At 39.9% G+C, this 14,728-nt stretch overlaps 1 protein-coding gene across 1 annotated transcript in view; it reads right to left on the bottom strand.

Annotated features, from left to right (window-relative positions):
• The window catches only part of LOC307036012 (uncharacterized protein), an 86,599-nt gene extending 72,875 nt beyond the window's left edge, over window positions 1-13,724 (bottom strand). Inside the window, exon 1 of the mRNA XM_079675943.1 lies at window positions 13,355-13,724. The gene's annotated coding sequence lies outside the window, so the exon portion shown is untranslated. The remainder of the gene's footprint in view (window positions 1-13,354) is intronic.
• Between the last annotated feature and the right edge of the window lie 1,004 nt (window positions 13,725-14,728).

The following is a 14,728-nucleotide window of genomic DNA, read 5'->3' on the forward strand; positions in this document are numbered from 1 at the left end:
AGACGTAAGCTACATGAAGTTGAACGGTCGTCACTCGCTCCGCTGACTCGGCCTTTTGACCCGACAGTTTTTCTTCCATGAGTCAATTTAAGCGTTTCTAGAGGGCCGTTGTGAAAAAGGGTCAAAAGCCAGAGGTCACAGCCTCCTGTCAGCACAGTTGACCCACAACAACCCCAATGAGTCGGTCTTTAGGGGGTGTTAACAGAGCCAGTTCATTATCTGTTCAACTTGATCCCTGTTTTGAGCCTCTAGTATGTTGAGGCTAAGAACCCTGTGAGTTAGCAGCTGCTGCTCGCGGCGTACCCAAAGGCTGTATTTATTAACAGACAACCTTTACTGGATTACTTTGTTACTGAAGAAAGCTAAAAAACATCATCATTTTCAGGACAGTTCTGCATTTATGGAGAGGGTCTCAAACATATATAATGCAATGATTTAAATTGAAGTGTACATTTCACTGTTTCTATAAATATAGATTGTACTGAGATCTTTTGAAGCTCATTGTTGAATCTGGCTCTGAAGGACTTTTTAAAGTACCTCAACATTCTTGGGACCGTAGAACTTAAACACATGAGTCTACAATTACATTATTGGGATCATTTTAAACCGTGCTTCTTTCAGATGTAAACCATAATGGATGACAGTAGGCTTCTCACCCTCTACCATCACCTTTTTTGGACCAATGCGCGATCCAATTTACCAAAGAACAACCCACTACCATCGGTTTTCTTGTCTACATAAGAGCCCATTAGTCCCTGGTGGTCTAGTGGTTAGGATTCGGCGCTCTCACCGCCGCGGCCCGGGTTCGATTCCCGGTCAGGGAACTCACATTTTGGGGCATTAGTTCAGAGACCCCGCATCTGAGGGATCCTCTTCCAAAACACAACATGGCAATGACAAAAAAAACAAGATGTCTTCGGTAAAAATGGTGAATGTCATGGTTCAAACCTCTAATCCACACACCAATGTTTAACTTCTCAGTGACTTGAAGTTAGATCTATAGTCTCGCCCCCCAATTATGAGACTTTGGGTTCAATTCCCAGTCACAGAGATCAGGGATAAGCAGGGAGAAGTCCTTTAAGCTGTGAGTATTTGAGATGTTGTGAAGTGCTTCAGGCCGAGCACACTTAAAAGGACGTAATATTTTGGTGATGCAACATTTTTAAAACTTGCTTTAAGGCGCAAGGGAATCTAGGTAGGGCTTTAACATTTAGTTTCTAGAAATGTTAGTATGGGCAAGGGGCTTCTTACCTCTGAATGACAAACTGCAGGTAAAACTAAGAAATCGTGTCCGAGTCGAAACCCCGCCTGAAGTAAATGAAATTCTAATTAATGAAGTTAATAGGAGCTTAACAGGAGCAGTGAGTGTAACCACGGACAGCAACAGGTAACCTCATGCTCCGTTATATATTATGGATAAGCTAAAACACAAGCAAAGGAAAAAGAAAATAGAGACTGATGACCGTATTTAGAGACCAAATCTGAACGATATTAGTCATACTTGTCCCTTAATGATCCTGTACTGTAGGTCTGAAGGCCGTGAATATCCGATCTGGGACATGCTGTGTGTGTGTGTGTGTGTGTGTGTGTGTGTGTGTGTGTGTGTGTGTGTGTGTGTTTACATTCTTTCCTGCCTGTATTGGGGTTCATGTTTATATGAGCTCACTGAAGGCAGAGGCCTCCTGGGTTTTTTCGCCCTCAGCATCGCCTCCCCGGCTGTTTACATCGAGCTTAAACAATCTAATATTCTGCTTTATGTAGCGGACACAAAGGAATACTATATTCTGTAAAGAAAGTCTAGCATTTGTGACGATTTCTGTGAAAGTACAACTTTATTTGTGTGTCTCTTCAGGAGTTGGTCACTAAGTGAGGTGGCAGTGAGAAGTAGATTATTTCTAAATATGCAAAAAGAAAACTTCCATTAGGTTCTGTTTGTGTGGACAGCGCATTGGACTTCTTGATATGCCCAGGAGAAGGTATTCAAAGGCTGTGGGTTCGAGTCCCACCAGTTTCAACAATCATTAATGATGTACGGATCATTATACTGTAGGATTTTTGCAGAAGTGTTTTAATGCACGGTACATAGTTTTTGGGTTAAATTGTTATTTTTTCTCATATTTATTGTCTATACTCTCATTGTATCATGTTGGTTGTTGTTGTTGCACGTTGACAAAAACAGCATTTTATTAAATTAACCCACTTTGTGTAACATGAGATCTTTATTAAATATGATTGTTTTGGTCAATGGTAGCCCTCCTTCTGTGTTGACCCAGTGGTAGGTTAATTGTGTATGTGTGTGACATGTTCACTTCATTACACACATGTAGGCCAGCACACTGTGTGTGGTCTGACTGTGTGTGTGTGTGTGTGTGTGTGTGTGTGTGTGTGTGTGTGTGTGTGTGTTTGTGTGTGTGTGTGTGTCTTTGTATACACATTAAACACTGAATTTCTCTTCCTCTTTCATGCACACACACATCAACACACAATAGCTTCACTCTGTTCTCCTGCTGTTTCTATTGTGCTCATGGCGTCTGTCTCTCTCACACACACACACACACACACACACACACACACACACACACACACAGTGATGTTATTGTGACTGACGCTTGGTCAGCGCTGACCAAACACTATGATTTGTGAGCTATAAAGACAGCGCATTGGACTTCTAGTTGATCTCTCGAGATGTGATTCAAAGGTTGTGGGTTCGAGTCCCACCAGAGTCGAGCTTTAGATACCATTCAGAAAGAAAAATATAATTCAAAGTTTGTGGGTTCAAGTCCAAGTCAGTCTTCAGAGGTTGTCTTGCTTGAACTGAAATGTTCAACTAAGTTCACTTAATGAATGACTTCTAGACTGTAAAACCCAAAGGTTGTGAGTTCCCGCTAGAGTTGAGCTTTTCTGAAATTGTTTGTATCGGAAAGGGGGTTTATTCCTCGAAATAACTGCAGCTAAAACAACAAATATAGAAATTAGTCTAAGAAGTTCAGTATGGTACAAAGATGCTTAAAAACAAAACAAAATGGCAGGGAGACGGCCCAGATGTGAGGCTCTGTGGCGCAATGGACTTCTAGATATGCCCATGAAAAGGTATTCAAAGGTTGTGGGTTTGAGTCCCACCAGAGTCGAGCTTTAGATACCATTTAGATGTATAACTCTAATTTAAAGTTTGTGGGTTCAAGTCCAACACAAGTCAGTCTTCAGAGGTCGTCTTTTTTTAACTGAAATGTTCAACTAAGTTCACTTAATGAATGACTTCTAGACTGTATAACCCAAAGGTTGTGAGTTCCCACTAGAGTTGAGCTTTTCTGAAATTATTTGTATGGAAAAGGGGGTTCATACCTCTAAATAACTGACATACTGCAGCTAATGCTAAAAGGCGTGTCCTATATTCAGTAGAAGTTAGTCTCAGAAGTTAAATACAGCACAACAATACTGAAACAGATACTAGAAATGTTACAGTGGGAGGAGCCAAATGTGTGGCTCTGTGGCGCAATGGACAGCGCATTGGACTTCTAGATGTGCCCAGGAGAAGGTATTCAAAGGCTGTGGGTTCGAGTCCCACCAGAGTCGAGCTTTAGGTAGCATTTAAAAATGAAACTGTGATTTAAAGTTTGTTGGTTCAAGTCCCACAGAAGCCAGTCTTCAGAGAAGGTCTTGAAAGAACTGAAGGATGATATTTTCTACTAAGTTCACTAGAGTTGACCTTTTCTAGGTAGGGCTATATATGTTAAGATTCAGTACCTGGAACGCTTTGTATCGGAAAGGGGGTTTATACCTCTAAATAACTGCAGCTAAAACAACAAATAGAGAAGTTAGTCTAAGAAGTTCAGTATGGTACAACGATGCTTAAAAACAAAACAAAATGGCAGAGAGACGGCCCAGATGTGAGGCTCTGTGGCGCAATGGACTTCTAGATATACCCAAATTCAAATTCCTTTTCTAAAATGGTTTGTTTGGAAAAGGGGGTTTCAACCTCTAAATAACTGACATACTGCAGATAAGGCAAAACTGTTCTAAGTCTAAGATGTTAAATACAGTACAACAATACTGAAAGGTCACAGTGGGAGCATCCAAAACATGGCTCTGTGGCGCAATGGATAGCGCATTGGACTTCTAGGTATGCCCAGAAGAAGGTATTCAAAGGCTGTGGGTTCGAGTCCCACCAGAGTCGAGCTTTAGATACTCTGTAGAAGAACAACTTGTTTCTGGATTCAAGTCCTGCAAACTGTAGGTTCAACTAGAAGTGCACCGAATCAATGCAGGCCTACGGCGAGGCTCCGTCTTATAATGTTGACCAAAGTGAAAAATAATTTGTGTATTCGTGCCAAAATGTCATGCATGTACTGTATATGTATGATTCCTCCTTTTTCCAAAACACACTTGCAGCATTGGGTCTGACTACCTCCAAAGTCTTCAACAATTCGACTTCTCAAGAGGTGACTTAAAAGTTGTGGGTTTGAGACCCCCGGATTGTAACGTCAATCACTCGTGCAGCTATTTCCTGACGTATACATTTATACCAAAGGGAGATTTGTCTGTGTCGAAATACATAGTGCATTGGACTTCTACTCAAATACTATGAAAGTAATCCTAAGGTTGTGGGTTCTCATCCCTCTGGGGTCTGATATTATTGCATGAGAACTGTGATTGTGTAATCTGTTTAAGAAAGACAGACAAATCAAATGAAACTTACAATTGTTTGGCAGAGTCTATATAAGGATGTGTAGTTCCCAGCGCAGCTACATGTAACAGAAGAATGAAGTGAACATAGTCTTGTGAAGGCACCTCCTGAGGGAAACATTAAGTCTGAGACAGAAAGACTGTGAACTCTGACCTCCGATTGTAAGCAGCTACATTTGGACAGACCTCTTCTGTTTGTTTCCATTTCAAGTTTATTCCATTTCTGTTCTGTTTGAAGGGTGAGAACAGACCAGTAGTGTCTTTTACAGGGCCTTAGTGAAATGACAATAAGACCAGGGGGGAAACTAAATATGAAGGGAAACCGTAGGATAACTGTATTTAAACATCTGAAATGTGTCACAACAATATGTTCTAATCTTTTTCAAAGGGATTACAAGACATCAACATATCTTACTTGTTATTCTTACAGGAACTTACAAGACACCAACAACATCAAACTGACTCTAAACCACCAAGATTAAATGGTTTTTCTGAAGATGCATTATTTTGTTTTGGTTTTCTAAGATCTTTCTGGAGACGTTTCATCGCCCTTTCTGCAGCTGTGAGCAGCATTTACATTTTCTTTGTTCATTGCTTTGCAGAACAATGGTGTCCATCGACCGCCTGAACAATGGTCCGTACTCAGCCAGCTCTGACTCATTTCATTATACTTCATTTTGTAATTCTTTCCAATGTAAACAAACTGCTGTGGTCGGTGGGCATCATGGAAATAACCTTTAGAGTAGCAAAACAATTATTTTCCTTATTGGTTAATCTGCCAATCAGTTTTTAGATTAATTGATTAGGTGTTGGGTCTTAGAAATGTCAGAAAATACAGAAAAATGTCTATCCCTTATTCCCAGATGTTTTTAAATATCTTGTTTTTTCAATCCAGAACCCAAAGATATGCACTTTAATATAATAATAAACAGCAAAAAGCAACAAATCTCAATATTTGAGAGGCTTAAAAACAGCATGTTCGGATTATTCAATTAGTCAATTATCAAAATAGTTGTCAATCAATCGGTTAATAGATTGTTCGCCTAATTGCTGAAGGTCTACATTTGGGATATAATGCTAAACGCCTCCAAAAGACACAATAAAGACAAATTAAATAAAGTCACTAGACCTGAAACATTAAACATTATGGCTCCAAGCAACTTTTTTCGTTTTTCGACAAAGCATTGACTAATAACAGGACAATATTTGAATGTCATTTGGGGAAGTATGAACAACAAGCAGGAATTGTATCAGACAACACAAAGTGCAGAAGAGACTCATGGGAACATATTTAGTTCTGCAGGATTTTGGCGATACCTAAAGTTTGACAGACATCCCTAAAGCATCTAACATGGCTAAAAATAAGAAAATTTCCAAAAACAAAAGACATTTGTGATAATACTCAGATGCACGTCATCGGAGTGAGGGGCTAAATCAAACCGCAGCCCTGGACTATTGTCCTGTGTTGTTTTGTGGGAAGCAGAGTCCTCTCAGTGGACTGCTGGACCATCAACCTGAGACTCTTTAAATCTGTCGTCAGCTGTTCCACAGAAGACACTTACGCATCAGGCTAAGTGTGTGTGTGTGTGTGTGTGTGTGTGTGTGTGTGTGTGTGTGTGTGTGTGTGTGTGTGTGTGTGTGTGTGTGTGTATTTGGAAATTCCCAGTACATATTTAAGTGTGTGTGTCTCAAATTAGTGGAAAGAATCCAAATGACAGAGAGTTTTTATGGGAAGACTGGAATGATAAAGCGAGACAGAGCGGGCAATGATTCACAGTGGGAATGCACGGAGAGACAGCAGGAAGTGTCAAACACACACACACACACACACCAATGTGACAACAACCGCAAGCACCTGGTTTAAACCACGAACACAATGAACAAATCAGAGCATTGTTTCTACAGATCTTGACATTAAAGATGAATCTCAAATTATTTATAATGATCGACTCTGGTGGGACTCGAACCCACAGCCTTTGAATCACTTCTCTTGTGGTTTACTAGAAGTCCAATGCGCTGTCCATTGCGCCACAGAGCCCTTTTCCAGAGGTTTACATGAGTGATTTAAATTAGAGAATAATTCTCAAAGAAAGCTGATTATTGAAGTTCAACCGGTTTAAAACAACTAGATATTTTTAGTGCTGAAGATCATTAACGACAACATGTTCCCCTACTTTGGAGGTACTCAAACCCAATGCTCCACATATTCAACGATATCACCTTTCTGTTAGGTGACCCCTTAGAAGTATTGTTTTCTGTTTGAAAAGAAGACAGAACCATACAGCGCATTCTGGAACAAATACACATTCTTTTCACTTTTGTTCACGTTGCAGTATGTCCTTTTGCCCGAGGCATGCATGCATCAACTGAACATGAGTAGGTACAGTTTCTAGTCTTGATGATCTGTTTGATGAGTCCCAAATGATGTATAACATTCGACTCTGGTGGGACTCGAACCCACAGCCTTTGAATCACTTCTCCAGTGTTTTACTAGAAGTCCAATGCGCTGTCCATTGCGCCACAGAGCCACATGTTTGACACCAGATCTACAGAGTACTGTTTGTGCTTACAGCTATAGCTTCAGGTAGGGTTATGTATTTCTCTCTGTAGTATACAGAGACATTGCTGGCCAGATTTATATTTAGCTTGGTATAACCGTATATCAATATAGGAAGCACCAGGTGAGCTGACGTCTGCCTTGTCCAAATGCCCTGTTAGTTTAATAACTATGTTTTCTCAGGACTTTCTCTTGAGATCAGACTTGGTGTGACCCTTGCATCACTTTTCCTGCCCTATCCATTTCCACAGGTTATATGGCATGAAGCATCCACACTGACCTTAACATGCCAAAACCAGTAGTCTCTTTGCTTAAGTACTTTTAATTCCTTCACCAACAAGGATTATTTATCAGCAAGATATGGAATAACTTTTACACCGATCATGATTACATGTAATGGAGGGATGTAAGATGAACCCATTATGTTAAATAATTATTTTAATTCAAAAACATATTAAGCAAACATGAAGAGAATGCTGTTTCTTTAAAATAAGGCCCCTAAAATGTTGGTCACCACATTCAAACATTGACTCTGATGAGACACGAACCCACAACCTGAGCACCACCTCTTAAGAGTTCAACCAGGAGTCAGAAGCGCTATCCATTACACCACGAAACCACACACACTCCTATCTGATTATTTTGTTCTGTTTCCTGAGTAAAAACAGCGTTCGATGACGGTGGAGACCACTTCTGGAAATATAACTAAACAAATGTCTCTCTCGCTTCAGTACAGCTATTTTATTTGAAATGCATCTGTGTGTGTGTGTGTGTGTGTGTGTGTGTGTGTGTGTGTGTGTGTGTGTGTGTGTGTGTGTGTGTGTGTGTGTGTGTGTGTGTGTGTGTGTGTGTGTGTGTGTGTGTGTGTAATGAACATGTATATTTACTGTATGTGTCCTTGCATGTATGTATGTGTGTGTGTTGTTTATGTTTACTGCATTGCTCTGAGGTTGGAAACACTGCGGTATACATCTGTCACACCACACACACACACACACACACACACACACACACACACACACACACACACACACACACACACACACACACACACACACACACACACACACACACACACACACACACACACACACACACACACACACTGCTGTACGTCACAGTAGAGCCTCTGTCCAACCTCAAATGATGCTAAATTGTCGGACTAATTATTATAAACGATAAACACCGGTCGCTGAGGAAACGATTCTTCCACATCCCATAATTATCCGGCATGGCCTCGATATGAAAACTGCCTCAAAATACTTTAGATATTTGGGGTGCGTTTGATTTCTGTTTGTCTGTGAATCAATGGCTCCTTGTGTTTTTTAAAAGCTGCTCAGTCTCTCATAACATAATAAAAACGTTGAACATATGAAACACATTCATGTACTTCTATAAAGAGTACTGGGCTGTTACATATGAAACACATTCATGGGAACTCAGTCACAGAAAATACAGAGAGCAGAAAGGATTCCTTTAATCACTTGGTTTAAGTTCCACTGCAAGTTTAACTTTAGTGGAACTTAAACCAACAACCTTCACATTTGACTAAAGCACCAATCAGTTGTTTCCTTCTTCGAGATTGATCATGTAATCCTAACTTGAAAGTTCATATGATTCCCAAATCAGGCATGATGGGACTCGAACCAACGACATTGGAATTACTTAATTATTTTAGTAGAAAGGGATCAACCCAATCTGTAATGGTACAAAGTTGACTGGTGAAGGTGATTGCAGAATCGGGTGGGACTCGAACCTGTAACCTTCAAATCACTTCACTCCAATTTGAATTCATTGTTTTAGCGAGAAAGGATTACAACTGTATCTAAAGCTTGACTCTTAAACCTGTTATCTTAGAGTTTAAATAGTCACTGCTTTAACAACTACAGAGGAAACTGAACCAACAACCTTCACATCCTAAACCAAAATGACATGTCACTTGTTAGACGCTTTTATCCAAAGCCACTTACATACTCAATACTGTGGACAATCCCCACAGGAGCAGTTTGGGGTGAAGTGTTCTATCATCTGTTCAGCGCTGCCTTTAAGTTTAAAGAACACCCTTTACATATTTCTTGAATCTCCCTTTATTTTGCTTCTAAATACTACGAAGGTTTAATCGATCATCCTAAACATGGACATTTCCTTTGTGCCCTAATGCTGAGTTCACACCGGACGCGATGCGATGTTTGGGGGCAGCGCGATTACATGTAAAGTCAATGCAGGGACGCGGACAGACGCAAATTCGCTCCGACGGCGAGCATGAAGCGGTTGAAGCGGGCGGCGCAGCGCGATTGAGGTGATCGGAGGGGGCCGCGACAACCGCTCAAGTTCAATTTTTATAACTAGAGCGTCAAATTTGCGTGACGCGATTTCGCGGTAGCCAATCGGCGGTGAGGATCTCAGCCTGCCGTCAGTGACGTTGAACCAGAAAACCAAAACATCAGCCGTTAGCTGTTAGCACTCAGAGCTCACAGCTCCTCATGTCTGTTCAGAAACTAGACAGAAGTTAAACAAGTCCAAACCACAGACTGTCTGTGTCATGGAGAATACAGTCACTGGTTTGTTTATGTCTGTAGGCCGTTGTTGTGAGTGTGGACGGTCGGAGCATATACTGCGTTAGCTTAGCCGATCTCCATTCAGAAAACACGCATTTTAAAACGTGTTTCGCCTGCCGTCTTTTCTTTAGACTTGTCAAAGCATTAATTCATGGTTTTTACTAACCGGTATCAGTATGTTGTTACTTCGGCATCATTTTAAAAAGTGTATTACAATTAAATCACGGTCAAATAAGTTAATCTTGTTCTAGTTGTAGCTCCCGAGCCAGCGCGTCTTGTTTGAATGATGCGAGTAAACACAGCTGGCAGCCGCGGTGAAACTCGAGCGTTTAGAACGAAGCGAATATTCGCATCGCGTCCGGTGTGAACGCAGCATAAGAGCTCTGGTTCTTTGAATTACTCCTCCTAAAGTGACATCTTTATTTTAGCAGGAAGACTAATCCGAGCTAATAACTTTTCAACGCTCGTCCCAGTATCTGAAGTTTAACTTTGATTGGACTTCACGGGAGTTTAACTTTCATTAGTTTAACTGGAACCGTAATACTCTAAATTTCCCCGTAGTATCTAAAGCCCGAATCTGGTGGGACTCGAACCCACAACCATTGAGTGTCTTCTTCAGAGATTGACTAGAAGCAGAGAATAAGTACAATAATAAAAGAGTGGAAGAGAAAGCAGGGGCTGGATGGACAGAAGTGAAAGACATGTGAGTGAAAGTAAAATATTTAAAGGGAGTTTCTTGGACCAATGGAGGGACAGAGAGGGAAGAGGGGGAGGAAGATGCTTCAGTGTCTTCGATCAAACTGAGAATCCTGCTTCATGTTTATTATTCCGTCATCCCTTATCTCCTTTCAGTTTTACCCTCTTGAGTCTGCAATAAGTCTTCATTTAAAACTGGTTCAAACGGAGACGATGAGCGGGACTGATAACGGCTCACACTCAGCTGTAAGTCTTTAGGGGTTCATTTATAATGCAATGAGAAGGATGAGAGGGAAAGGGAAGAGAGGGAGGAATGATTAACACAGGTGTGTGAAGGACCACCAGGTGACACACACACCTGACAACTCTGCAAAGGATTGTGGGATGTTTAGAAATCATAACTGTACGAAAGCTTAATCTCTCAACATCAATAAATGGATAAAATGTTCTTTAACAAGCAAACTAACAAAATGAGGCGTTTATATTTAAGAATGTGCGACTTTCTAAGAGTTAGTCAGCCAATCTAAGGAAAATCACTATTTTGATCAAAACTGTTTGATTTTTCTGTCAGAAAATTCGGTTTTCAGCCTCTTGAATAACATTAAAGGGAATATCTTTGGACATTTAAAGACATCACGTTGAGCTTTGAGAAACTGTGATTGACAATTTTTTATTATTTCTCACTCATTTCTGCCATTTTTAACAATAAAACATTGGTTTTGGGCAAATTAAAGGATGAAGATTATCAGTAGTTGCAGCACTTACATCAACAGGCATTTGCTTGACACACACACACACACACACACACAGACAGACAGACAGACAGACAGACAGACACAGACACACACACACACACACACACACACACACACACACACACACACACACACACACACACACACACACACACACACACACACACACACACACACACACACACACACACACACACACACACACACACACACACACACACACACACACACACACACACACACACACACACACTCAATTATGTGCTTTAATTGTGCAGCACTGGAGCTCTATGGCACAGAGGAAAAACATATATCTGGCTTTGAAAACCCAAATACTTGTGAGTTGAAAAATGAGATTGTCCTCAGACTTCTCTCTGTGTTTTTGGCCCGTTAAACCATTTATCCTACAACTTTGTTTTCATCAGTTATCTGTTATTATCAGTTCCTCACTTTCTCCCTCTCTTTTTTTCTGTGTGGGAAGTTTGTTTTTACAAGAAGTGTTTTGGAAGATGAGACACAGAGGGTGAAAGAAGACGCGTTCAGATTTATTTTATCTTACATTTAATTCAAAAACATTGACTATGTCTTTCTTTCTTCCTTTCTTACAGCCTATTGAGGGACATAGAGGATGGACTCGTGGTAAGAGGTGTACGTTAAAGTAGTAATACTACAATAAAAGAAAAGGCAAGCAAACCTAACAACGTAATAAAGATTAACATATAAAGTACTAGTTGTCAAAGTACTCATTCTGTAGCTTGTAAAGGATCATCTTAATGCTTTTATGGGTTGGAGTAATCTTAAAGCATCTCTAAAAGGGTTATTGAGTAAACCATTGTATATAATGCCTGGCTAAATCATTTTCATTCATTGATAAAAAGATGCTTCAAACAAATGACAGAATGAGAAAACCCTTAATCCAGATCAATTTAATCCAGTTTGCCTAACCAGGTTTTAAACTGGTTTTAAAGTGCCCGATAGCGCCCTCTGCAGGCGGACATGCAAACTACAGCATTACGTTGCTATTTCTCTGCAGGACAAGTCATTAAATCAAAGTGGTTCATCCTCTGGGGAGCACGACAGGATCAGTAAATATCGTACATGCTTAATCCTGGTACTTCTAATTTGAGATTTGGGATTATACAGACAATTAATAACCTCACAAATACAATCAGAGGCTAATCAGAGGCTTTAAACAATGATGTAATGGTGGCATGTGTGTGTTAGAGTGAGAATGCAGTACTTTTAAACACACACACACACACACACACACACACACAAACACACACACACACACACACACACACACACACACACACACACACACACTGCAAACATGTACACGTTTTGAAGACACACGCACAAGCATCCTAATTTGAACAGGAAGCATGTACACGTTTACAGCCTGAGATAAAATCTTCACAAGACATGAAGAGGGAAGACGCTTTCAAATGATCAATACTGGAATCGATAGGAAGGCTTTTATTGTGAAAGGGTGTCATGAGAGTCTCCAAATGACCCTTTCCTTTTCATTTCATATGATTTCTATAAAATGGTCTGATTATGTGTATCAACTTTTATCTATTTCCATGTATGTCTCATTGTGCTTGTTGTCTTATTTTTGAGGGGTGTGCCCTTTAAACCCCAGTCCTCTCCTCTGTGGTATTATATGCTGTAAAAAATACTGTAGAAGTGCTGCATGCAACACTGTACTCAGGTAGCAGTACAGTATTAGCAACAACATATACTTACAATACAAAAAGCTGCACCTTTACCAGCTTTGAGAACACTTTCATGATCAATCATTATAAAACATATCATATATATTATTCTGAAATGGACCAATCTGCACAACGACTAATTTCACTCTCGCTGTAACGGAGTATTCCTACACTCTGGTACTTCAACTTTTACTGAAGTACAAGATCTGAGTAGTTCTACTTTTACAAAATACAAGATGTGATTATACTTCTAATTTTACTCAAATACAAGATCTGAATACTTCTACTTTTACTCAAGTAGGCTACAAGATCTGAGTACTTCTACTTTCACTCTAGTATAATATCTGAGTACTTCTCCCAGCTGTGTGTAAAGTGTGTTTCCAATACCTTGGTGTCAGGGGGGAGACATGGAGGTCCATTAGCCGGTGAAACGCCTCCTTTCCCCGCCTCTCTCTCGGTGTTTCTCCGCTGTGTATCCCTCCGCTCCGGACGCATTAGATAAAAAACTTTTTTCAGTTTTCAACAACGTTCCCCTCACACACACTTTCACACACACTGAAATACTTCCAGAAATTCGTCCTCCTCCGGTTCGTCCACAAGTTCTTCGGACCAAAAGCAAGACAAAAACCCAGAATCCATCAAATGAAATCGCGCGAGATCTTCAGGTAATCACTAATTAAGATTTAAATGAAGGTGATGAAGGTTCACGCGGACGGCTCGGTGTCCGCGTGAATGAGCATGGAGATGAGCGCGAGGCGGAGAGGCAACCCGTCTGCTGCTACTGGGAGTGGGGGGGAGAGGGGGGAGAGGGGGGAGGTCCAAAAACCATCAGAGAGAGAGAGAGAGAGAGAGAGGGAGAGGAAGAGAGAGAGAGGGAGAAGAAGAGAGAGAGAGCTTCATATTAATACAAAAATAATTAATAATAACAACAAATTATTTAAAAAATATAATAATAATAATAATACATATAAATTATAATAAAAAAATACATTATAATAATATAATTGAATTGAATAATTACAAAAAATAGTAAAAGATTATTAAAAATATATAATACCAATAACATAAAACAATAAACACAATAATAATAATGTAAAATAATGAACAAAATAATAACAAATATAATGATAATAATAATAATAAATATAATAATACAAATAATCATTTTATTAGGTATGCTGTGTTTTACAGTCTGCATTAGAGTATTACATTATTAAAAATAAATAAATACATGTTTTATCTTCTTTCACAAATCTTAATTCTCATTAAGGCGAGATCTCAGTACCTCTCAGAACTCTGATTGGTCAAATAAAATAAAATATATTATTATGAAGTGGGCCATTTTGCGTATTGAGTACTTTTACTTAGAATATTTACACACTGTGGTATTGTACGAGTGTTTTCATGAGTTTAATACGTTTCCTCTCAGGAGCTCAGACTGAATGAACTCCTTTAACAACTGGAACCGGAACACACACACACACACGCACACACACAGACACACACACACACACACACACACACACACACACACACACACACACACACACACACACACACACACACTAATAAGCAACAACAGACAGTAAACAGAGGCTCTCGTCATGGCAACCACAGGTGGAAATTTGAAGGCCTTTCAGCTCGTAAAAAAGCAAGAAAACGACTTAATTAAAATCCTGAAGAAAAATGTGGTAATTAAACTCGCTGCCAAAGTACTTGTACCTGTACTTAACATTTAAATATCTACAAATGTCTGTTTCC

Source organism: Notothenia rossii, assembly GCF_949606895.1.
Source record: "Notothenia rossii genome assembly, chromosome: 4".
Classification (NCBI taxonomy): Eukaryota; Metazoa; Chordata; class Actinopteri; order Perciformes; family Nototheniidae; genus Notothenia; species Notothenia rossii.